The 27,653-nt window shown below is 42.9% G+C and overlaps 1 pseudogene; it reads right to left on the bottom strand.

The window, feature by feature from the left end:
• LOC124556113 overlaps nt 1-27,653 on the bottom strand; it is a 126,003-nt pseudogene that overhangs the window by 10,133 nt on the left and 88,217 nt on the right.

The following is a 27,653-nucleotide window of genomic DNA, read 5'->3' as shown; positions in this document are numbered from 1 at the left end:
ATTACTATAAGTTATCGCTTCTTATGATACAGAGGTGAATGATCAAGGGCTGGTTAATGCCTGCTTTGGTAATACAATAAACCATAAAAAACCGTGAGTAACGAAAAGAATAATATCTGCGTGTAGTAATAAGTAAAGATATTGTTACAGTGACTAATGCAGATGCTTTAAAATAAAGCGAAACGCGTCTGGCCTTACAGGACCTTTATTACTGTTGCTAAAAACGCCAATTAAGCTATACAACTCGTATACGTGCAACTGCGGGAAAAAGAGGCTGAAATATAGCAAAGAGAAGGTGTATAATTTCTTTCAATTTCAACAACATGTAATACCCTTCAGTCATCTGTTATCGACAGTCTGTCTCCATAGTTCGGTGATCAGCGTGTTGACTGTTGTGAAGAGGACCTGGGTCAGATTCCTCGTACCGCCAGGAATTTTTCGTTGGTGGGAGGGCTGGTGCGGGATGTACTCAGCACTATTTCAATGACAAGTAGCGGCATCATGGTCAAGAAATCCCACAACAGCAGAGACAGCTGCGTGCTGAACCCACGTCCCTCCATACCGCACCCAGTGACGCCACTGGAAGACAATCACACAGCGGTCGGTCGGTCCCGAATGGTCCAACAGAATCCGAATGCGGAGTTCTGCAAGGCTTCTTTTCGCTCTGTTATCAAACATTAAAATGACTGGAAACATAGTTTCTTTTATACCATTAGGTACATAAGAATATTTCATAACGTAATTGTAAAAATATGCAGAAATATGAATAGCTTATTGATGCGGCCAAATACACTCCTGGAAATTGAAATAAGAACACCGTGAATTCATTGTCCCAGGAAGGGGAAACTTTATTGACACATTCCTGGGGTCAGATACATCACATGATCACACTGACAGAACCACAGGCACATAGACACAGGCAACAGAGCATGCACAATGTCGGCACTAATACAGTGTATATCCACCTTTCGCAGCAATGCAGGCTGCTATTCTCCCATGGAGATGATCGTAGAGATGCTGGATGTAGTCCTGTGGAACGGCTTGCCATGCCATTTCCACCTGGCGCCTCAGTTGGACCAGCGTTCGTGCTGGACGTGCAGACCGCGTGAGACGACGCTTCATCCAGTCCCAAACATGCTCAATGGGGGACAGATCCGGAGATCTTGCTGGTCAGGGTAGTTGACTTACACCTTCTAGAGCACGTTGGGTGGCACGGGATACATGCGGACGTGCATTGTCCTGTTGGAACAGCAAGTTCCCTTGCCGGTCTAGGAATGGTAGAACGATGGGTTCGATGACGGTTTGGATGTAACGTGCACTATTCAGTGTCCCCTCGACGATCACCAGTGGTGTACGGCCAGTGTAGGAGATCGCTCCCCACACCATGATGCCGGGTGTTGGCCCTGTGTGCCTCGGTCGTATGCAGTCCTGATTGTGGCGCTCACCTGCACGGCGCCAAACACGCATACGACCATCATTGGCACTAAGGCAGAAGCGACTCTCATCGCTGAAGACGACACGTCTCCATTCGTCCCTCCATTCACGCCTGTCGCGACACCACTGGAGGCGGGCTGCACGATGTTGGGGCGTGAGCGGAAGACGGCCTAACGGTGTGCGGGACCGTAGCCCAGCTTCATGGAGACGGTTGCGAATGGTCCTCGCCGATACCCCAGGAGCAACAGTGTCCCTAACTTGCTGGGAAGTGGCGGTGCGGTCCCCCACGGCACTGCGTAGGATCCTACGGTCTTGGCGTGCATCCGTGCGTCGCTGCGGTCCGGTCCCAGGTCGACGGGCACGTGCACCTTCCGCCGACCACTGGCGACAACATCGATGTACTGTGGAGACCTCACGCCCCACGTGTTGAGCAATTCGGCGGTACGTCCACCCGGCCTCCCGCATGCCCACTATACGCCCTCGCTCAAAGTCCGTCAACTGCACATACGGTTCACGTCCACGCTGTCGCGGCATGCTACCAGTGTTAAAGACTGCGATGCAGCTCCGTATGCCACGGCAAACTGGCTGACACTGACGGCGGCGGTGCACAAATGCTGCGCAGCTAGCGCCATTCGACGGCCAACACCGCAGTTCCTGGTGTGTCCGCTGTGCCGTGCGTGTGATCATTGCTTGTACAGCCCTCTCGCAGTGTCCGGAGCAAGTATGGTGGGTCTGACATACCGGTGTCAATGTGTTCTTTTTTCAATTTCCAGGAGTGTATAAAAGTGAATTTATGTTAATTAAATTGAGCAGGCCGGATTGGCCGAAGGATTCTAGGCGCTACAGTCTGGAACCGCGCGACCGCTACGGTCGCAGGTTCGAATCCTGCCTCGGGCATGGATGTGTGTGATGTCCATAGGTTAGTTAGGTTTAAGTAGTTCTAAGTTCTAGGGGACTGATGACCTCAGAAGTTAAGTCCCATAGTGCTCAGAGCCATTTAATTAAGCTGACTGTTGGTTCTTGCTGAAATCATCTGAACTCGTCGTCGTGTACTGAATAGTAGGGGCTACCGCATTGTCAGTAAAATGTTGTGATAAAGTACATATCTAACCTGTAGTAAAAGATATTTCAACATCAATATCAGATGCTTTTAATTTGATCTTTCTGTTTCTAATTACCAGTAAATTTTTTAATTTCTTCGGTGGTTGTGAATTCTTCGCTAAATAGCACATCAGAGGGCATGAACACTAAAAAACTGGCAATGAAACCAGAATTTAGAACGTTTAAAATTAAAGAACAAATGAGATGCGTTTTCTTGTGCTGTAATTGAAGTGGACAACAAGCTACGTGCTCTACTTGTCGTAGTAAGAAGTAGATATGAAAGAAGCTGGCGGCAAGTGGACAGGCTGTCCGCTGCATTGGTTACGAATCGATAGCCAGGTCAACGGGCAGCGTTTTGGCAGCGGCGGGGCGTGCCTGCGAGCCTGGGATGCCGCACAGCACAGCCACACTTTCTCGAACTCCCGCCCACACCCTGTTGACACAACACCTCCCCGGCCTGCAGCTTCCTGTCTGCGTTAAGGAGGACTATCTGAGCCTGTCATACATACCAACCGAGAAGACGCTGATGATACAGATAATATTACGGTGGAAGTGGCTTTCTTTACAGAGCGTGACATAGTCAACTGACTGAAAAACCTGTCCCCATTCGGATCATTGGTGAAATGCGTTCACGGTGAGTAGAGAGCCGTGGTCACAAGGAGAGTCCAGACGCTGCATCAATGTCCATCAAATGGTCATGTTGGGCAATGCTGGACGTACCCTCACATGTAAGTAGGTGGGAACACGTTACGCAACCAGAAACATCGTCGAGTATGATCGTTTTTGTGGTCCAGATGTTGGTTTGTGGATGAGGAATGGGCATACTGACCTCCAATTCTTTGAACACAGTACACTCACTGGTCAATGCTACTGTGACATTCTACTCCCTCCCCACGTGCGTCTTTTCAGGGTACTTCGACCCCCAGTTCATTTTTATGGATGACAATGCACTTCCACGCTGAACTGCGCAGGTGGTGGACATCTTCGAACGAGAGGGTACTCGGCAAATTGACTGACCTGCCCGTTCCCTTGACTTAATTCGCATCGAGCACGTATGGTATGATTGAGGGAGACGTACTACAGCACAACCACACGCACCGACGACCATCCAACAGTTGTCAGCCGCGTTGGTGGAGGAACGCCCTCCCACAAGAGTTCCTTACCAATTTGGGAACAGCGCGGGAGCACTTGCAGTGCACATGCACTGACTCCGCTGTGATTCTTTTTTTAAATTTGTGGTAAGGTCTTATGGGACCAAACTTCTGAGGTCATCGGTCCGTAAGCTTACACACTACTCAGTCTAACTTAAACTAATTTACGCTAAGGACAAGACACACACCCATGCCCGAGGGAGGACTCGAACCTCCGACGGGGGGAGCCACGCGGACCGTGACAAGGTGCCTAAGACCGCTCGGCTACCCCGCACGGCCTCCACACACTATTGCGAACCCCATCCCGTCTTTTATAATGCCCAGGGGACATAGTGCCTCGCAATTACTTTAATGCAATTATTGTATACATAGTAAAATTGGCAGCATTAAGTCTTTGAACAATATCCTGTACGTGGACTTTCCACGACAGCTTACTATCTATCTGAACATCCAGAAACTTGAAAAGTTCAGTTTCACTAATGATATATCCACTCTGTGAAATTAAAACGTCAGGTTTCGTTGAATTGAGTGATAGAAACTGTAAAACCTGAGTGTGATTTAGCATTAGTTTATTTTCTACAAGCCATGAACTTATGTCATGAACGGCACTATTTGAAACCGCGCCAAGGTTGCACACAACATCCTTTACTACCCAGGTAGTGTCATCAGCGAAAAGAAATATTTTAGAGTTACCCATACTACTAGAGGGCAAATCATTTATATAAATAAGGAACAGGAGTGGACCCAACACTGACCCCTGGGACAGCCCCCCCCCCTCCCCCCACTAGACCGTAACCCCTCAGACCCCAGATCACTGCCATTCTCAACACTGTGAATAATGCCCTTTTGCTGTCTGTTGCTAAAGTAAGACGTGAACCAATTGTGAGCTACTCCCCGTATTCCGTAATGGTCCAACTTCTGGAGCAATATTTTGTGATCAACACAAAAAACGCCTTATCTGAATCAAAAAATATGCCTAGCGTTCGAAACCTTTTGTTTAACCCATCCAGTACCTCACAGAGAAAAGAGAATATAGCATTCTGATATAGCATTCTGAGTTGTTAAACGACTTCTAAAGCCAAACTGCAAATTTTATAGCAAATAAAGTGATATAAAGTGATCATTTATCCTTACATACACAGCCTTTTCAATAACTTTAGCAAACACTGATGGCAAGACGCTGGTCCTGAATCGATCGAGTCCAAAGCTATAGGCGTAAATCACTCTATTTCTTCTGACAGTGGAATACATGTACCAGTAGTGTTGTTGCTAAGACTGTAGGATAGGCAATCCCAACAAGCAGTTAGATGTACAGGTTGGGGTAATAATGCAACTTATCCAATGTAGATGGAATACTGTGTACAAATATCTAGCATATGTGTACAGAAGAACGTTAAGAATGAAATAAGAAACAAAAGCAAACCTAATCAAATTGTGTGCTCAAACAAAATCGTCTGAGATGTGCGTCTGGGTTCGTGATTTCCTGTCAGAGAGGTCACAGTTCGTAGAAACTGATGGAAAGTTATCGAGTAAAACAGAAGTGATTTATGGCTCCACCAAGGTAGTGTTACAACACCTCTTTTATTCCTAGTCCTTATAAAATTTATAAATTATTTAGGAGACAACTTGAGCAGCCGTCTTAGGTTGTTTGGAGATGATGCTGTCATTTATCGTCTAATGAAGTCAACAAAAGATCCAAACCATTTGCAAAACGATTTGGATAAGATATCTGTATGGTGCGAAAATTGGAATTGACGCTAAATAATGGAAAGTGTGAGATTATCCGCAGGAATGCTGAAAGGAATCCGTTAAACTTCGGTTACACGGTAAACCAATCAAATCTAAAGGCCGTAAATTCAACTATAGCAATTACATGTACGAACAACTTAAATTGGAAAGAATATATAGAAAATGTTGAGGGGAAGGCGAACCAAAGACTATATTTTATTGACAGGATACTTAGAAGACGCAACAGATCTACTAAAGAGACTGCTACACTACGCGATGCGTGATCCTTACCAGATAGGATTAACGGAGTACGCCGGCTGCGGTGGTCTCGCGGTTCTAGGCGCGCAGTCCGGAACCGCGCGACTGCTACGGTCGCAGGTTCGAATCCTGCCTCGGGCATGGATGTGTGTGATGTCCTTAGGTTAGTTAGGTTTAAGTAGGTCTAAGTTCTAGGGGACTGATGACCACAGCTGTTAAGTCCCATAGTGCTCAGAGCCATTTGAACCATTTTTAACGGAGTTCATTGAGTAAGTTCAAAGAGGGGCAGCATGTTTTGTACCACCGAGAATAGGTGAGAGGGTGTCACAAACGTGATACAGGAGTTGAGGTGGAAATCATTGGAAAAAATAGGTATTTTTCTTTGCGGCAGAATCTTCACACTAAATTTCAGTCACCAACTTTCTCCTCCGAATGCGAAAATATTTTGTTGACGCCGACCTACATATGGAGAAACGATCATCATAATACAGTAAGGTAAATCAGACATCGCACGGAAAGATATAGGCCATCTTTTTCCGCGCGCTGTTCGAAAGTGGAATAATAGGGAAGTAGTGTGAAGGTGGTTGAACGAAACCTCCAAATGGTTCAAATGGCTCTGAGCACTATGGGACTCAACTGCTGAGGTTATTAGTCCCCTAGAACTTAGAACTAGTTAAACCTAACTAACCTAAGGACATCACAAACATCCATGCCCGAGGCAGGATTCGAACCTGCGACCGTAGCGGTCTTGCGGTTCCAGACTGCAGCGCCTTTAACCGCACGGCCACTTCGGCCGGCGAACGAAACCTCCGCCAGGCACTCAAGTGTGATTTGCAGAGTAGCGACGTAGATGTACTGTAACTACAGAAGTTGCTTTAAAATAAAGCGAAACCCGTGTGGTCTAAGTAAGGCATTTATTACTGTCACAAAATACCGTATCAACCTATGTAACTTACAACCACAAACGTTTGAAAACACAGCGAGACCTGAACCATCGATCTGATGCCGTAAATATTCGTAACCTTGAACTTAGTGTTTGTAGTACTTGTCAGATTTAACTGCGGAAGTAAGTGTCTGAAAATTTTGAAACAAGTTTGATTCCGAAGAAACACCACCAGCCGCTTAAAATATACTGCTCTACACTTTTGCAAGCAATAATTATTGATTTAGTTTCAGCAAAATCTGCCCTTTCGTGAAATCTATACAGCCTGGGAAAAGTGATAATCCATAGTCATTGTTTCGTTCTACAATTTCTTTCACGGCTTGAAAATGGTTGGACACACCCATCGAAGCCTTTTGCCAAAACACCCATCCACAAAATACAAATAAACGATGGCGGAACGGATGAATGCATTGAAAACACTGAAACAGTGCATTTTGTGGATACAGAGCGTAAAGTTGGGACAGATTGAGGCGATGTACTGGTAAGACACTGAGCCTTTGGGAGACGTCGGCTTACATATCCATATGGCCATCAAGATTTAGGTTTTCCGTGATTCCTCAAAAACGCTTGATGTGAATACCAGGATGGTTCGTTCGAAAAGAAAAGGCCGATATCCTTCTCCATTCTCCTACAATCAGAGCAATTGATCCGATATTAATGACCTCTTCGCAGACGGCACGATAAACTCTGGTCTTCCGCCCTGTTGTATCGCGGTCTAACATCGACACGGAGGCAGCACAATCCCTGACCTAAGTCACGGCCAGCGCAAGGCAGCGCTCACATGACAACCAGGTCGTCGCAACATGCACCGTGGCGCCCTAAGTTATTGCCTGTGGCTCGTATTTCAGGACCCGCATCGGCCGTTCCTATTCACTTCGTGTCGTGTCATAGGCTGACTGATCGAGGAGACCTGCCGTGCTGTTGACCTGGGATGCCACCTAAATGCTGCTTTGGAAGAGTTTATTACGTGTGATGGCTTCTGGATTCTTGGTTGAATCGCTTTCTCTATTTTGGTTCTAGTGGACTGACATGGCACGAAAAGATTACGATCTATTTTACTTATTGTACTGTCTTTCAGCTGTGAATAAATCACTCTGATCGTCAAATCAGTGTCGAATACTTAATTTCCCTTACAGAGTTCTATAAGCCGCTACCACCAACGACACAAGTAAGATCAAGCAAATTGAAACCTGTTTTCAGCCTGATAACAATTACGAAGTTCGGCACGAGTAATATTTCCTCAGATAAAAAACAGGCCCACTTTTTCGTACTCACAATAGTGTTGAAACAAATGAGAAACGTAATTGGCAAAGCTGCGTTGACATTAGGGGTAACAAATAAATAATACTAAGAAGCTAAACAATAATGTGAAAAATAGTTTAAATATGAGTAGTTTGATTTGAGACCTAAATTTTCGCTCTACAGAATGTACAGCACAATAAAACTATCCCCCTTAGTTCCAGATGACAAACTGTGTTTAAATAATAGCTGCAGTGCAGAGGACCGACAGCAACATGAATAACCAAATGTTTTGTTACAATATTTGGTTTATGAAACACAGTGAATATGAGTATCACAACCTCAGCTTTTATGTATTCTTGGTCAGATTTGCAGTATAATAAAGGTAAACTCACTTACTATGATACATCGCTGCAACATACAGGATGACAATTATTGAATTACATTAAAAAATCGTAAATTAGTTACAAACTACGGCGTGCACACACTTTATCCAACAGGTAAACGCCACTACAGATATTCCGATTTAGGTTATGACACGTTCGATATGTCTGCCACCATTGGCGATGATGTGGCACAGACGAATAGCGAAATTCTGTATGACCCGCTGAAGCGTCGGAATATCGATGCTGTCGATAACCTCCTGAATGGCTGTTTTCAGCTCATCAGTGGTTTTTGGATTATTGTTCTACACCTTGTCTTTAATATAGCTCCACAAAAAGAAGTCGCAAGTGTCCAGATTCGGAGAATAGGGCGGCCAATCGTGGCCCATGCAAGTGGCCTCTCGGTAACCCAAAGCCAGAATGCGGTTCCCAAAATGCTCCTCCTGGACATCAGACACTTTCCTGCTTCGATGGGGTCGAGCTCCGTCTCGTATGAACCACATCTCGTCAAAATCAGGGTCACTTTGGATAATGGCGACGAAATCATCTTCCAATACCTTCACGTACTGTTTGGTAGTCGCCGTGCCATCAAGGAATATGCACCGATTATTCCGTGACTGGATATTGCACACCATACAGTCGCCCATTGACAGTGAAGAGAATTTTCGATCGCGAAATGCGGGTTCTCAGTCCGCCAAATGCGCCAATTTTGCTTACTGACGAACCCATCCAAATGAAAGTGGGCTTCGTCGCTAAACCAAACCAAAACCATGCATGCGCATACTAATTCCCATCATGCCCCCTGGCCAACCGTGCAGTTTGAACGTCCTAACGTAGACCTTTCAGAAGTTATGACGATTTACTTTCATACAGTTGAACAATTGCCACCCTGCATTTGGGCAAAGAGAGGAAAAAAAAAAAACAAGAAACTGTGTTTTGCACAGCACGTAATTCTCAAAATATACTTGTAAATAATATTTAATGACGTAAGGTCTGACCACGTTCACATAAAAAGAAAATAACGGCCAAGTATTATGCCGCTTTTCGCGGTCCCATTGCCTTCAGAACCAGTATTTAACGGCAATAAAGATATTGCCGTTCATTTGACTTTTATTCACCGATCAGCAGTAACAGGCGAGGTAGATGAATGAGACGATGAAAGTCTGTTTACGTACGGGCTTCGCTTCAGCGCAGAATAAGCACGTCCGTAAGTGTATTTATCCCTGCCAAGTGGAGGCCCGCAGGGAGTCTAGCTGACCATGAATGTGGTGTTCAGGAGCAACTACGAATTTCGTACTGTGTTTAGGGACGTTGGAGTGTAATATAACAAACGGAAGTTTTTGACAGTGCCGTGCAATGAATAATGTGGAGCAGTGCAAATGATGTGACATGGGAGCAGTTATGTCAACAGACGATTGACTTAATTGGGGTTACAGCAAATACCGTGTTCTTCCACACGTACTCCCTTTTCCATTAGCGTTTAAAAGCCCACCGTGAACGAATTTTGCGTCCACATATACACGTGAACACCGCAAATCACCAAAATTAGTACTTGAAATACTGGAAGTCAATTTTGTGCAGGGTAAAAGCCGTTCTTCTTCATATGTTTGGCGGTCGAGGTTATTCAGCATGTCTCAGACATTCTCTTAACTATTCTGCTGCTTTTTCCGCTAACCTCTGTATCTGACTAATACCCAGTTACGTAGAAATACATTAGCTCACTTCGACAAGGAAGCCCCGACAAATGGTTTGCGGATACTTGTAAATCAAAGGGGACGGAACAGTATTTTGGCTGGCTTTCCCTAACACCAGTCCAGTGTATTACTCACTAAGTTTAATTGCTTTCTGCTTCTTTCTTATATAGATCTGAAATAACATGAGCATCAGTTGTCTTTCAATAAGGAACGAACGTAGTGTTTTCGTTCTCAGTGCATGATTCCTATTACGCTCACATCACGGCGTTTTGAATCACTGAGTTCGCTATAGTTTTCTTTACCAGTGCACCATGAAATAAGGGGACTCATACTTAGAGGTTTCCGTCTCATTTTCCACTAGCTTACAGGTTATATAAGCAAAAATCTAAACAATATGGTAATTAAGCAACTTCAACGGAAAAACTCTTTCCAAAAAGATTACGTGAGGCATATATAATTATAGAAGAATTGTACACTTCAGAACATAATTTTAAAAAAATCTTATGCATTCAGTTCTTCAGTGGCAGTATCTGGTTCACGAAATGTCTTTTTACATTTAATCGGCCTCTCACCTTCGAAGTCAAAAAGTGAAGCTGTTTAATTCTGCTGACTAGGACATCCTGACTGATAGTATTCACTGTAGCTGATGTGTTGAGTATGACAGATGTGGCAGAGGGAACAAGGTGAAACTCGGTGCCGGATTGCAAAAGAAAGTACCAAGACAGCTGTCGAACGTGGTGTGCCCATCTGGGCAATGGATAAGAAACAACAGTGTCCTAACTCGCACAAAACAAGAAACTTCAAAATTACCAGAAAATTTTCCCGTTGTCAAAAAAAAAAAAAAAAAAAAAAATGTCTTCCACGACTAGGCCGAGGTCCACTGCGCTACCACACGTTGTTTCACTTGACATGGAGGCAGTATCCTCAAAACACACAATACGGAAAGTAACAATAATTTTAAATTTGACCCTGACAGCAGCAATTACAAAATTAGAGGCACAGTGTTAAGATATCGTTTTATTTTGACAAATAAACCGAAGCTAAGAATAAAGTGACAGTCGTATTTGTTCTGGTACATGACAGAATTAATAAGATTTATTAAAAAAGTTCATGACGGTTTGTGTTGATGTTCATACTCGATTATTGTTGTGTATTGTACGATTCTTACATGCATCGGGGATTCGAGAGGTGGTTTCGTCTGTGGAAAAAAGAACCAGCTGTTTGCTTCAGCTAGAACATGAAAGGATTACATGTAGCTAACAACAGTTAAACTTTTAATAAAGCAGATACTGAATCAGTGAGAGGACGAATGCATCCGAACACGATGTTTGATTCCTTTGGTGAATCAGACTGCAAGAAGCAACACCTGAATCGTAGTTAAGGAATAAGGGAGACATCGATTACATTGTGATAAATGTCTTTTCTTTAGAGACTTCTTGTTTGAGTAAACCATAATTTTGAATTCTTTGAAAAAACAAGACTTATGTCGTAATTTAATGTCACATTCAACCACCCACTGCACGCGAACTTTGTGTCTGTGCATTGTGAATTGCTATTGAGCCGATTTCTTATATAATTTTTGCTCCTGGTAACGGGATTTATAGTAATGTTGCTAAACAACACACGAAGAGGGTGTAAACATTGATGACATTGCTTGTTATTCTGTTACTACTGGAAATTAGACAGATTCGGACCTTTCTACGAGAAAAGAATTTCTTGTAGGAGATATAACGATTCTATTAACCAGTTCTCATATGTAAAAAGCTGGCCGGCCGCGGTGGTCTAGCGGTTCTAGGCGCTCAGTCCGGAGCCGCGCGACTGCTACGGTCGCAGGTTCGAATCCTGTCCCGGGCATGGATGTGTGTGATGTCCTTAGGTTAGTTAAGTTTAAGTAGTTCTAAGTTCTAGGGGACTGATGGCCATAGATGTTAAGTCCCATAGTGCTCAAAGCCATTTGAACCATAAAAAGCTGTCGAATAAAATTATTTCCCGATTTAAGTAACAAAATTAGCTTATTTTTTAGAGATTTTTTCATCTACGATATTTTCAGCCAGAGATAATTAGATGAAATCATCTCTTGAGCATATAATCATGTCAAGAAAATTGAAGAAACTAAATAAAGACTCATCTTCTTATCATTTCCAAATTTTCTGTTGTTTCCGATAGATGACGTAGCTGATTGTGGTTTGGAACTTGAGAGCAAAACAACTAGTGCTTACAAACACCACCAGTTACGGTATCCTTCTGACATAAACTGTCAGATCTTTGGTAAAACGGAAAGCAAGCCTTAACTATTATTAAGTGAAGTAGTCAGATGCAACCTCAGAAATAAACATAATATCTGCGATACAAATGGTGGGGTAGCTTGTGTGTGTCATCAAACCAGATCGTTCGAAATGTTTAACGAGTCCACAGATCGTGTGCTTCAGTCTAATATTATTGACTTTTAAATGAGAAATGCTCACCTGTTACTACCGCAAGTTCAAGGTTATGTGTGTGTGAATTCTTAAGGGACCAAACTGCTGAGGTCATCGTTCCCTAGACTTGAACACTACTTAAACTATCTTATACTCAGAACAACACACACACCCATGCCCGAGGGAGGACTCGAACCTCCGGAGGGAGGGACCGCGCAGTTTGTGACATGGCGCCTCAAACCACACGGCCACTCCGCGCGGTAGTTCAAGGTTAAAAGTTATTACGAAAGTAGTACATGTTGCACAGGTCTGCTCAACTAAAATACCCAACATGTTACCAAGAGTCAGTGTGTAAGTCATGTTGACGTACACGACATCATCCTGATGAGTAAGTAATGAATACTCCGAATATGAGTAAACCTAACCTCATAATATGAACATAAATATTACTGCACCGTAACGTCCGCATGAAGTAAAAAAAGAAGCTGGACAAAATGGAGTAACGAAATCAGAAGAGACAAAATAGCGGTTGTCATACAAATTGCACTACCAGTAAAAACACTCTTGAACGAACCAAGCAAACCGTAGGTTCCTAATTGGTAATGTACGCTGAAACAACAAAATATAACAAGTGTCCAAAGCTTTGAGCAGCACGAAAGGTGCTACAGTTCTGTTTATTCAGTACTCATTACTTCGCTCAGCATGGAGGTTAACGTTCTACTATCACAGATTGGACAACAGTAAACCTTGTTCCATATCATACGCAGGCATTTCGGACATTCTTTTTTACTTTTTGTTCAAATGCGTTAAGTTTCCAATCATCATGGTATATAAAGAAGTGCTAATTAGAGACTGGAACACATGGGCCACTTGCAATCATACTGAGGGCATGGAGATGACACGAAATAAAGCTTTAGTGTGTAAACCTCATAAAAGTTGTAATTTGTAGGTTTTCCCGAGTATCTAGCATGGTTGTCGATACAGTTCTTCCACAAAATACTTCAAGTGAAGTCACTGTCAGGTTCATATCTGCTGTACGCCGCTGAAGTCTCCGGAGAATATCTCTACACTTCTTTGTGAACAGGAAATTCCCATCAGAACCTAGAGTATATCCTATATCGTGCTAATCAACACGTCGTATGTGGAGCAGACTATACGTGCAGTCGTAGAGAAAAAATTCGGCTGGCCTGTAATATGTTACAGTTGATTGTAGCACACACTAATAAATTTAAACTGAAGGAGCAGGGATGGATAGTGAAAACAATGACATTAATAAATGAAAGTTCCACTATATAACAGGCGTAAATCTGAACTAAGATCGTCCTTCTGCCGGAAGAGACAGAAATGTACCGTCAAAAGAGGATAGTACCCATTTACACTTAATGTAGAAACGGAATCTCGAGTGCAATCACTGTAGTGGTCTTAGTGATTTACTTCAAGACACTGTAAGACACGTTTGGTAACATTTAACATGATTATTTCTTCTGCATGAATGAAGAAGGAAACGTGGAGTCAATTTTCACTTAAGCATCCAAATAAAAGTTTATCACGGCGGCAGTTGTAAGTTATCGGTTCCTGTGGTTACTGGTTACCCTGTTAGTTTATACTCGGGATAATAACAACACAGCAACAACAGGCATTTTGCGTAGCTCGTTACAACAACTGTGTGGCGTAATTTTCGTCGAAAGCACAGCACTGCATCTCCTACTACTGAAAGCATTTGACCATGGCACGAGCAGTTTCAAAGCTCTAGTTGTTTATGTAAGGGGAAATACAAAGGTCGCCCCCGAGTGCTTTTTCAAAACGTAGAGCGCTTTCAATAGAGTTCTGCACTTCGTGCACAGAAATCTACTGGTCATGCCAGCTGAGAGTTAGGCATTCCTCATATGTCTGTCTGATGTTTTCCTTTTTTTGCGACAGCTTTTTTGTTTCGAAGAATACAGGATTCAATTGCCACAAGCCCTTTATTGCCGTGATAGAAACAACGTGTGGAAAAAAAATGGCTCTGAGTACTATGGGACTTAACATCTTTGGTCATCAGTCCCCTAGAACTTATAACTACTTAAACCTAACTAACCTAAGGACATCACACACATCCATGCCCGAGGCAGGATTCGAACCTGCGACCGTAGCGGTCATGCGGTTCCAGACTGAAGCGCCTAGAACCGCACGGCCACACCGGCCGGGTACAACGTGTGGAGGTTTGCGACATCATTCCTCGTGTGGAGACGGAAACTAACGTTTTCCTTTCAAGTTTAGTGATCAGTGACGAGGCTACGTTCCATATAAGTGGAAAAATAGGCTACGTATCTTAAGATTACGACGAATGCGTCATACCACAGAGGAGCACGAGGGACGCACTCCGAAGCTTCATGTGTTTTGCACCGTTTCCCAAAAAAATATACAGTCATAAGCCAGAACATTATGATCACTGTCCACTGCGATGCTAGATGGCGCCTGGTGGCGTTGCGGGCACGTGATGCGGCAACAAAAGTATGTAACCGGAGCTGACAAGGACGGAGCATCACCCAAGCAAAGATATGGGTATGAAAATCGGGAAATCCATTGCGACGACATGCAACTGTCGTTAGCATCTACGATAAGAGGTAGAAGTGCAGTGAAACTAGGACTAGGTGTAAAATGGTTGGCCGACCACGACACTTCTCAGAACGCGAGGTTCGGAGGCTTGTCTGCTCTGTAAAGTAGGATAGATGGTGATTTGAGGCCTCTCTGCCGAAAGAGCACAAAGCTGTTGCATGCACAGGTGTTTCGGAGCACACCGGCATCGTTGAAGATGAATCTCTGCAGCACACCACCCCTACGTGTTCAAATGTTGTGCCAACGACATCGCTAACTACGATTGCAGTGGACACGGGACCCAACCGTTGATCAATGGAAACGTGTCGGCTCTTCGTAAGAATCATGGTTTCGCTACACGAAATCGATGGTCGTATCCACAAACGCCGTCACCGAGGTGAACGGAGGCTCGAAACGTTCTGCGCGCTACGGAGGCAAGCTGATAAGAGCGATATTGTGCTATGGGAGACATGTTCCTGCGCTTGGTGTCACCTGCGGTAGTGATCGAAGACACACTGAGTGCTGCGAACCTGCATCCCTTCATGCTTTATGTCTTCCCCGGCGGTGATGTTATCTTCCAGCAGTGAAATTGACAGTCTCTCGGAAACAGAACGGTGCTAAAATGGTTTGAGGACATCATAGTGAACTCACGTTCTTGGGTCGGTGGCCAAATTCATCTGTTGTTAATTCTATGGAACCCATCTGGATCGCTACCGAGCGCCATCACAACGAACGGCGATCAGCGGCCTCTTGTTTACGCGAATTACATGGCCTGTGCGAAGACACATAGTACCACATACCTGCACATGTCTACCAACAAACTTTCTGAACCCAGATGCGCAGAATCAGTGATGTATTTCGTTCCAAATATGCACCAACAAGCTATAAGAAGGTGGTCATAATGTTTTAGTTTATCAGTGTACACGGCCCGTTCATTTTAGGGGGAAAGACTGTTATAGGACTGACCTGGATGTGTTAGAGGTGTCGTTTTCCAAACTTGCAATAACATTGCGACATTTTTCAATAGGACGGAACATTACTGAACTAGCATCTGCATGTAAGAGCATTTCTTGAAAACGATCTGCATCAACTACGAATCGACCGAGGGGGCGCACAATTTCGCATGGCACTATTGACATCCAGGGTCGTCTCATCTCACGGTATAGGTTATTATTTTAAGGGGATTTATAGAAGACTGACTATGTTCCTCCCCTTCCGTCAACTGAGGGCGAACCGCGGCGCTGTATACCAACAGCAGTAAAGGCAGGAACTCCAGACACGAGCGCAAAACAATGAGACGAGTATGACTACCGTCTACAGGATGTAAACGAAAACTGTTTCCAAATACGACAGTGGTGTAGTGCAAGTCGAGACCAATAACTTGATACAGGACACTAGCGGGTTATCAAGCCGGGAAACAGCCTCAAATTGACCTGGAAGACTACAGCGCATGGGCACCGTGCGAGATTTTCAGTATCCTCCCTCTCTCGTACGCCACCGGTAAACTCGGCTATTTTGTTAACACTATTTAAACTTCCTGGTGAGGATTATAACAGCAAAAATGCTTTCGTAAAAGCTAAGCAAAAACTAACTAAGTTTACAATTCTATCTAAACTTAAGCCTTTCAAGCATCGTAGTTTCGTAGTAAGAGGACGAAACAAGTAAGATGACTGATATTAAACTACACAATATTTTGGGATAAAATTTACAAGACGTCAATTTTACAATATTTTCGTACAATGAAAAGGTTGTTTTAATATTCAAGGACCACTCTACCCAAAGTCTCGCCCGGCGCGCATACGCTGTAGCTTAGGTAGGTATTGTAAGGCAATTTGAGGCTGTTTCCCGGCTTGACAGACCACAACTCTCCTCTGTCAATTAGTTCGCCTCCACTTAACCTACATCATTGTGGTACACGGCAAACAGTTATCCTTTACAGCCTATAGATATTCATCTTGTGGTTGAATCTCCGTTTTTGTCTGTGTTTGTCTTGAAATACACAGGATGGACTGCTTTAATCCATTGTGGGGAAAACTCGGGATAGAGATAAGGTACCGCAAAATGTTCTATACAAAAGGTATAGATAGCAATGAGTGTCACGCATTGCTACTAATGGCCGTAGCCTTGAACACGATTTTCAAGGTGATTTGGAGGTTAAAGTGATTTTTCTAAACTGGAACCTTGATATTTGATTTACGATTTGAAAATAGCGGGAAATTTTACGTATGTGATGATACATTATTGAAGGTCACGGCAAGGTTCAATGAAGGTCAAATAAGCAAATATTTTTTTAGTTCTAGTAGGGCTTTTCTCGGAATAGAGGAGGAATACAGCAAAATACAATGTTAGATACAATCTGGAAGAGGCATCCCAAGGAGAGGAGGCAAGGGGACTCATTCAACGATTTGTAGATCAATGGTCCACGTTTAATTTATGTTTGATGTGTCTCTCAAATGTCAAAATAACATTTATACGTTGTGATATATTTATTTTTTGCCAATAAAAACATTAATTAAAACAAAGTTCAAATTTCTCTTCGCTCTTTCCAAATACGACGTCACAAATAGGATTTTCATGAAATAAAACTCAACGTTCGAATAATCTTCGATAATTATATTTAAGATGACGGTTACAGGTGATGATATGTGACTCCTTATGCTCCTTCCAATTTGTATTTTGCTATATCCCTCCTCTATTCATTGAACATTGTTATGACCTTGAATAACGTATCATTTTATACGTAAAATTTGCCGCTCTTTTCAAATCTTAAAACAAATATTAGGGTTCTCATTTTTAAAAAAAAATGACTTTCACCTCAAACTCACTTTGAAAATCATGTTCCGAGTCACGGCCATTAGTAGCAATTGGTGACGCTCTTTGCCACATACAACTATTACCTAAAATATTTTGCTGTACCCCATCTCTATCCCGAGTTATTCCCTGTTATGGTTTAAAACGCTTCAGCCTGTATGATCATGAAATAGGGTTTTGCCGCAAGTGAACATAAGTTTCTTCTCTGACACCCATACATGTTTCGTTAAAGTTTCACCGTCGGAAGTGAGTGCATTTTATTCTCCGTCGAATAACAGGTAAAATTTTTACACCAAAATGTATACTTTTTGGGATTATTGTACTTCCAGTCACAAAATTACTAACAAAACCTATGTAGCTGTTTGTCACTTGCTGCAGCTGATATTTTGCTCCAGTTACTGCTCAGGAACCAGTCAGAATTTCTCAAGAATATGTTACACATACTTAACGAAACATTTGGCGTAAAATGAAACTATTGCGTTTTCCTCTTCGTTAACTTTAGAGTTTATTACAGCAGTTGTCTTACATACTGCTGTCAACGTTGATTTGTTAATTATCCTTTAACTATCGTTTGCTAGGTTAATTTAGTAGCTTTCGAAAATATATGTAACGACAGGTTTTATGTGTTGGGCTTAGTAAAGTAGAGTGGGGGGGGGGGGGGCGGGGAGGGTGGTAATTTGTACGTATTTGCTTTTTGTTGTTTCCAAGTTTTCATGCTTCTGTGTTAACTACACTTGCTGCCGCGCACTGTATCACTGCTTAGGAGACATTCAGCTGTGCTGCCATCTCGTTTTGTGTGTTTCTGGGGTGCAGTTTCGAACTGCTTATTGACTTGAGACCCTTAGGTGTGTGTGTGTGTGTGTGTGTGTGTTTTTCAGCTGTACCAGCAACGTCTCTGCCTATCGATGCCCGACAAGGCTTGCTGTGAGTGCTCCGTGGTTGATATTATCTCAGGCGACAGACGTAATCTGAACGCCGTCACCTGGTGTGGCGTCACGGCAACAGTCTGCTTCGGGGCGAGGAAGTCAACACTATTCAAAGTCAACTCTATTCCTGGGGTGGGTTCGCGAGCAGCCAGTCTGAGGTGCGACCGCTGAGCAATGAGAACACGCTGTCAGTCTGTTACCCTTTCTCACTGCCGTGTACGGAGAACAGCGCCCTGGTGGACGCTATGTCTGTCACATTCCGATAAAGCCGGATGCGGAAGTGACGAATTATGATACCGTGGTTCTAAGCTGTGCTTGCATGGGGATAAACAGTTGCCACACCACTGAGCGCTGGAGCTGAAATTGTCTGTGTCCTCTGTTCTGGTAGAATCTATTTATTCTCTTTTCCTCCTTACTGCTGTGGGATGGTACAGGTGTATGGGATACGTAAAGTGTGATTCACCACTGTTTGAGCGACATTGTTTGGCAGACATTGTGGTTTATAGTGGTGTATGAGCGATGTTGTTTTAAGCCGTCATGGTGGTTTATTATGGCGTTGTCCTTTTAGCTGTGTCTTTCGTCATGTTTCTGTCATGGATTGGACCGGTTTAATGATACTTCCTAGCATGAACTCATGTTTTGTTAAAATGTATGTGTTAAAGCAGTGGTCGTCAACCTGCGGTCCGATCAAGTATCCGTGCGATCCGCGATTCTCAGATGTATGTCACTACAAAACACGGCTGAGCACAACGAGCCGCATGGAAGCTTGATCGGGCCGCAGTTTGACGACCACTGTGTAAAAGTATTTGTCTCTAGTACAAGTGAAGATCCCCATTTTAGATGCAAAGTTCGCTCCTCGGTCATCACTTGTTCAAAATTAGTATTAAGTTTGGCTTTCCTTAGTGATTTAGAGTACATCTATTGTAACTGTGAGTCTTAAGCGATATAGAGGAATGTGATGTCTAACTGAAAGTTCGATTTAGGGAGATAGCCACCATATGATTGCTTGTAAATATTTACTGCAATGGTAGTGCAGACACTGTGTAACAGATGGTGGGATATATGTGAGAGCTATTTATCTAATGTTGCTACCATTTAGCAGTGTAAAATTTCAGTGCAGTACTTGTGGAAAGGCTGTCTGAAGGGTTGAATATATGTTAAGGCAATTCACACGTTTGTAATCTATGTTTTGAGAGTTCCGTGTCGAAAAGTGATTTTAAGAGAAATCGAGAACTAACCTGTAAATATCTTCAGTGATTCGCTAGGAGAAAGATTCGTTTTCTCTATTGACAAATGTAATGAAATTCAGAACGCTGTTAAACTGCGCTATGACTAACGATTGTGAAATTGCCCTGACCATTTACTGTAATATGCTGATTGTGTACTTATCAAAATATGGTGACTTCTTTTACATACAGTGAAATCACTAGCACGCACCACTCACCATTCATTCCCCATTCACATATTGTGTGGGTAATCATATATTTTCTGAGATAAAATAAATTTTATTTCACCTATAAATTGTTCTTGTGGCATGACATGTCACGAAACTAACTCATTTATACGAAAATGACAATATTAAAGCCATGCCCGCCGCCCCCCACGGAAAAATGTTTCTGCGGATGTCCACGGCCGTATCTCGTGCCTACCTGACTAATACGCTAGCTAGAGGAACCTGCCGTTATCTTCCTCCGTGAGGTACTACCAGAAATGATGTAGGATGCATCGCTAGTAGTCGGGGAACGGTTATGGTTCCAGCACGACGGAGACCGTCTCCACTTTATCGTGGAAGAGTTTCTTATTTTATTTTCTCTGAGCACTCACACATTTAGTATACTGTACGTAATATTTTATACCCTGTAAAACGTAAGATATAGATTTTGTTAATTTAAACTGTTAGTCGATATAAAATAAAATGAAACCAATGACGATAGTGAAACTTCACCGAAACGTGTGTGGATGCTGAAAAAGAAGTTATATATTGTCTAAATGTTTGTCTTGAGTCCGGTGGCACATTGTTCATCTACAAATGGCGAATGAAAACTTTGACCCTAAACTTAATTGTGTTAAGAATCCCAAAGTTTTGTGCCCATGCATGTGGAAATTGACCTTTGTAAAATCAAGTTCTTCATTGGAGAATCAAAACTCTTTTCTTTTACGCTTAAATTAAAATTTACCTCAAATTTCTATATTTCATATTAAAGTTATAATTTATGATACCGAGTGTATCTCTTTGAAACACCTTGTAATTACCACGGTACGTCTTTGCGTACAAGTTAGCAACTCTCAACTGACACTAGCACAGCTTAAAGATTTTCACTTTATTTAAAAACCGCAGGAGGCTCGGGGAATACGTAGAACTCGCTTTCCCGATACACGTATCAGCGTATAAGAATTCATTTTCTTCCTCTTCGTGCGTAATGAGGTTATGGCGATAATGTTTAAATAGCTATGTTTCCAGCAGGTTCGAATGTAACACCGGAAGAGTGTTGGTCATAAGAAGAGTGTTGGCAATAAATGGTTAGACTACGCGGACAGCAGAAGGTAATGGAGGAAAGAAGGCTGGAGTTTGTGATCCGTCGACATCAGTTGTATGATAAACGTGTAAATTCAAATAAATACCTAGGTATTACAATTACGAAAAACTTAAATTGGAAAGAACACACAGAAAATGTTGTGGGGAAGGCTAACCAAAAGCTGCGTTTTATTGGTAGGACACTTAGAAAATGTAACAGACTTATTAACGAGACTGCCTACGCTACGCTTGTTCGTCCTCTTTTAGAATACTGCTGCGTGGTGTGGGATCCTTACCAGGTAGGACTGACGGAGTACACCGAAAAATTTCAAAGAAAGGCAGCACGTTTTGTATTATCGCGAAATATGGGAGTCACAGAAATTATACGGGAAATCATTAGAAGAAAGGCGTTTTTCGATGCGACGGAATTTCCTCACGAAATTCCAATCACCAATTTTCTCCTCCGATTGCGAAAATATTTTGTTGACACCGACCTACATAGGGCGGAACGATCACCACGATAAAATAAGGGAAATCAGAGCTCGTACGGAAAGATATAGGTGTTCATTCTTTCCGCGCGCTATACGAGATTGGAATAATAGAGAATTGTGAAGGTGGTTCGATGAACCCTCTGCCAGGCACTTAAGTGTGATTTGCAGAGTATCCATGTAGATGTGTTTCAAATGAAACTAGCAAATGTTTGAGGAAGGTAGAAACTGTAGACCTTCTGGAGAAACCTTCTCGACTTTTCTGAAAAGATTTGGGAAAACCATTGAAAACATAAAGATGATCAGACTGGAAATAGCTCATTGCTCCCAAATGCAAATCGCTGCATCGCCTGGTGCCCTGGGATTAATTGCCATGTAACCTCTAAACAAATACGATTGCTCTACCGACAGTTATTCAAAAGTGGCTCTACATTCTTTATGAACTTACCTATGCCAGTTAACGAGCGAGATGGTGCAGTTATTAAGTCATTGCATTTAAATACTGCACCAGTGGTGTTTGAATCAACTCTGGCTATCGAGATTCAGAATTTTCCTGGTTTCCCTCAACTATATGACTTAAAAGGACACTACCTAATTCCTTCATTAAACACATTTTACATTAGCTTGTTGTAAGTCTTTTTGTTGACCGGCTTCCGCAATACCCTCTGCTAACGTTGCTATCTGGAAGCGACATTGAGGGGCATGCGGTTAGCACACCGCCCTCCCAGCCGCTGTCGTTCTTTCTACCTTGGAGCTCCCTTTTCATTCAAGTAAATACGATGGCGTACTGAAACGTAATGCCTCTGCATTTTTCATGTGACAGCTCTTGAACCTTTCTTATCAAGACAAACGTTATTAATATTTTATATCTTTGTCTTTCATGTCTACGTGTTTATTTCTCATTTTAGTCACCCTGGGGAAGAAGTCATTAATCTCAACGAGAGACCACTTTGTTGATACCGTCACTTCAGAATGTTTGACTTTGTTGATGGAGAGCCGCAAGGTCACAAACTCACCTCGCTTGCACCGCTTCATCACTATCAAAGTGAAGTCCTCGAAGGTGTTCTATAGGTCTAGGAAACAGATGAAAATCGGATGGGGCCAAATGGGGACTGTATAGACAATGCTCGATGCCAATAACCCAAGGCTTCGGATTGTTGCAGATGTCGCAGCGCTGGTGTGTGGTCTGGCAATGTCATGAAAAAGAAGGTGCTCCAGGTGTCAGCAAACTATTCGAATTTGGAACTCTATTACAGCACGATGTCTCATACACCACCATACTACACGCTAGAAATGAAAGCCCTCTAGAAGCAGGGGGCTGCAAATATGCAGACATAAAGAATGAAGATGCAGAATGTTAATAACTTGTTCTATTTAAGAATCTTTAAGGGTTTTCCATAAAAATTCGGAAGCATTATTTTCAGCAAGCCCTCGTAGTTCAGTGGACTCACGGAACGTGTGTGCACCGTTCCAGTTCTTCCACCATTACCGGGATTTGAACCTGTTTCTTCCGCATGACAGTCAGATACGCTGACCTCTAGATACAGAAACAGACTTATGTAAGTATTTAAATTGCTTTCGGTGGACTTCTCGAATGAAAATGAATGAAATCAACTGATGGCCATTCAAATTGCAAAACGATGAAGGCGGCATGCAACGGATGCCAAATCGTCATGGAGTATACTATATACTAGGGTATGCAGATCATTAGCATTTCAGCGATACTGCTGCTGGCGATGATCGACGACTGTATGAATATGGAATTGATTGTTTCAAGAAGGCCATTGTCAACAGCTTATAGGATGTCAACAGCTGCACGCAAGTAGCATCCTGAATGATGGACATACTTTTGGCTCGGTCGTGCAGGATCGTACCCGCTGACACACTTTCCTTGAGTCAGGAAATTGACTTGTTTGTTGCAAAACAAGCATCCACACATTATGCGACGAAGTCTGGAGAACCACGGATCGTCGTCAGCGTGGTGACCATTGTTGCCGCTTCCCTCGACGCGGCAGCAGATATAGGTGCGCCCAACGACGATGGACACAGTTGTGGTACTATGATTTTTAGGACGATACCCGTTTCTGCATACGGTATCAGGGAGAATGTATCCACTTGTGGATGATCCGAGGAGGACGAAAGTTGAGAGAGTGTATTCGTCATCGTCATACAGATCTTTAGCACCTGGCATTATACTATGGATGGGTTGCTAGTTGAGTATACGATACAATAACCTCTTGTTCATATACCTGGTAATTTGGACAGCAACCGTTACAGTTGTGGGTGTTAATGCTGGTGGCGGTCCACTATCTCCGACGTCTCTGTCACGTTATCTTTCAACAGGATTGCGGAAGACTGTATGCTGCCCGTGCTATCCTGACCTACATCGATACAGATGGAGTTCCAATGTTGCCCAGAGCAGCACGTTATGCAGATCACTCTCTCAGTGAAAGCATCTAGTCATGGGATGCTGAGAGTGAGATGCGGCTTCAGTCACAAGCCATTATGACTGAACCCTTGTATACAGTTGAAGTAGCATGAAATGATATACACGTATTTTTCATCCATACTCAGTTCGAGTCGATGCCATGTAGGGATAGAGCCATTGTTGCTGCTGGAGGTGAAACTCAGTGCACTTATTTCGGACACTGTATAGCCCCAGACTACCAAAAAATTTAACTACCAATCGAGAGTGCGGGCGTTTGCGTACAGCTGTCAGTGCTAACAGACAAGAAACACTGCGTGAAATAACTCCAGAAATAAATGTAGAACACACAATGAACGTAAATTTGGCGTTAATAGACTATGGTAGGTTACCTCTGCAAACAGCACGACATCACCTGCAGTGCCTCTCATGGGCTAGCGAACGTATCGGTTGGACCCAAGGCGACTAGAAAATAGTGGCCTAGTCAGCCGAGTCCCGATTTCAGTTGGTAAGAGCTAATGGTAGGGTTCAAGTGTGGCGCAGACCCCCATGAAACCATGGACCCAAGTCGTCAACAAGGCACTGTGGAAACTGGTGGCGGCTCCAAAATGGTGTGGGCTGTGTTTACATGAAATGGACCGGGTCCTGAAGTCAATTGAACCGATCACTGACTGGATATCGTTATGGTCGGCTACTTGGAGACCATTGGCAGCCATTCATGGATTTTATGTTTCCGAACAACGATTAAATTTTTGTTGACGACAATGCGCTATATCACAGGGCCACAATTGTTCACAATTGGTTTGAAGAACATTTTGGACATTCCAAGCGAATTATTTAGCCACCCAAATCGCCGAACATGAATCCTACCGTAAAATTTATGGGAGATAATACAGAGGTCAGTTCGGGCACAAAATCCTGCACTGGTGACTCTTTCGCAATTAAGGAACGCTGTAGAGGCAGCTTGTTTTATTTCCGCACGGGACTTCCGAAGTCTTATTGAGTCCATGTCACGTCGATTTGCCGCACTACGCCGGGCAAAAAGAGATCCGACGCGATATTGGGAGGTATCCCACGACTTACGATGACGATGTATTCTTCCTGCTATACTGTATATGCATATTAAGTAAAAGTTCGTTATTTGCTCTCTTTCATGGTCTTGCAGTTTTAATGATCAATGGTACAGATGCGTAGAATTATGTTTAATAGAATCTAAGCATGCGAGCAGCACAGTGAGTGTGTGCGCGCGCGTGCCTGTGGGCAGAGCGTCTCGACAGCAACAGGTAGGTGCTGCGACAAAACAACAGAGTGGCCCACACAGCAGAGGAATCGCCGCGCTAAGAATAGCAGGCTTTGCGCAACAGCCGGCCCGCCTGCCAGCGCGCAGGTGCACTGCCTTGCGGCTGCGGCTGTCCGGCTATTCCTACTTACTACCCTCTCCCCTCTTTCCAGCTGCTTCCGCGCTGTGGGCGTCATCAGTTTAGACTATACTATCTACCTATCGGTTGGTTGGGGCAGCGGTCAAAATACAGGGTCACACTCTACGGTAGCGACGTTGCCCTTGCTGGCGTCTGTGAATCTGGATGACCTCGCCCGCGAAGAGATGCTAAAATTAGAATACCTTTCTATTGCTCCCGGGGTATTGCTCATGTGCTATATCAGTTGTTTGTATGACTATTTGTTGTACTGAATTGAATGCAGTGCCGGTCGCGGTGGTCTAGCGGTTCTAGGCGCTCAGTCCGGAACCGCGCGACTGCTACGGTCGCAGGTTCGAATCCTGCCTCGGGCATGGATGTGTGTGATGTCCTTAGGTTAGTTAGGTTTAAGTAGTTCTAAGTTCTAGGGGACTGATGACCGCAGATGTTAAGTCCCATAGTGCTCAGAGCCATTTGAACCATTTTTTGAATGCAGTGTTTTTTTTTTTTTAAATTTATGGAGAGTCCATTTTGAGAATACCACTCAATAATTCTTTGGAAAAAAATAATTGATGAACTCTTTCGGTGCTTTTTCTCTAACAGGATTTAATATAACACTAGTATCGTCCGCAAAAAGTACCAATTTTGCTCGTTGCATGTTAAATAGAAGGTCGTTCATGGGTGGATCCAAAATTGAACATTATGGAAATCCCTTTGTGATTTTTTCCCCATTAACCTGCTATTTTTTTAGAATTTTTGTAACTATCAATTTCAGTGAGGGATGTTAGAGCTAATTTTGGTTGCTTAAAGTTTTACGGAATGATTTTTTAATACATTCCCTTGCTTCTTCGACACAACCATTAATTCCTATATTTGCTGCCACCTTTAGAAACTTACTGTTAAAAGTACTGGGTTTTGTGAATTATCGGTCACAACATTGTCTTTTAATTTAATTGTTGTGGAATCTTGTACACTGACTGACTGCCCTGTCTCCCATTTGACTTTTTTAAATACATTTTCACAATGACAACACGTTGTCTACAAACAAAACAGATAAAATCATGCAATGTTCAGTGCTGCCAAATTGTTAGAACAAAACTGGTGGGGATTTCAGAAGTTCCTCTTTATGGGACACACGTTACAGCCATAGACTCGTATTGGAGCCGAACTCGGCAACTTAAGAATTTTTATCTAAATACTACCCGAGTACCCGTCGTTGTCTGGGTATGTATTTACTCCACTCTTCTATCAGTCCATCCTCCTCCTCCTCCCTCTCCTCCTCGGTTAGCAAGTCAATCTGTTAGGTGGAAGGAAATTTTACGTATTTTAACTCAATTACATTGACAGAGTGCTCCGTCGGTTCTTCTTAGAATATTTTATACATTATGACTGAAACAAAAGAAATTGGTGTAACATTTTACATTTTTGTTTATTTTACAAACCAGTTTTCGGCTGTTATGCCATCATCGGGTATAAAGATAAGTACAGCATGTGTGGCAGTGAAACTTTGTATGGCCAAAGATTTCAATCTAGTTCATTAAAGAGTATCTCTTTTTGTTCCCAAAGACGACAATTCTTAATTTTTGGTTTTGTAATAAAAAGGAGAGAATTATTTCAGTGAAAGTGTTATGTAAAATTATTGAACTTAGTCAAAATGAGACACATTGAATAATGAATTACATAAAAAATTACAAAAGTTGTTCTGAGAACAATCAAAATGAATAATGAACTTTGGTGATATTTTCCAGGAGAGTGGCAGAACAAAATAATCTTATCTTTAGCAGGCCCAGTATTACAAGCAGGCACTGCAGTTACAAGTTGAGATCATTCAGTACTAAGCTTGAGAAATTGACATATGTATACTCATTTCGATTATTTCAAGATGGTTCATCTTCTTCCACTTATGGATTTGATGAAGGACCTCATGTGGCCCCGGGTAACTATGGCTTTCTTGAATCAGGTGGTGTGTGAAAGTAGAGTCGCCTTTTCTAAGCTTCCAACTTCTATACTGTTACTTCAAGTGGGTGGATATGGCGCTCCCAGAATGACATGAATGAACGTTATGTCAGGTTCCTCAAGCGTTGTACTGAATGATTAGATAAAGTTCCTTCACTTGCCACTTGTAACTGCAGATCCACAACTTCTTGA

The sequence above is a fragment of the Schistocerca americana genome, chromosome X, assembly GCF_021461395.2.
Source record: "Schistocerca americana isolate TAMUIC-IGC-003095 chromosome X, iqSchAmer2.1, whole genome shotgun sequence".
NCBI classification, from domain to species: Eukaryota; Metazoa; Arthropoda; class Insecta; order Orthoptera; family Acrididae; genus Schistocerca; species Schistocerca americana.
The sequence above is the reverse complement of the archived record's forward strand: the minus strand, read 5'-3'. Positions and strand labels throughout refer to the sequence as shown.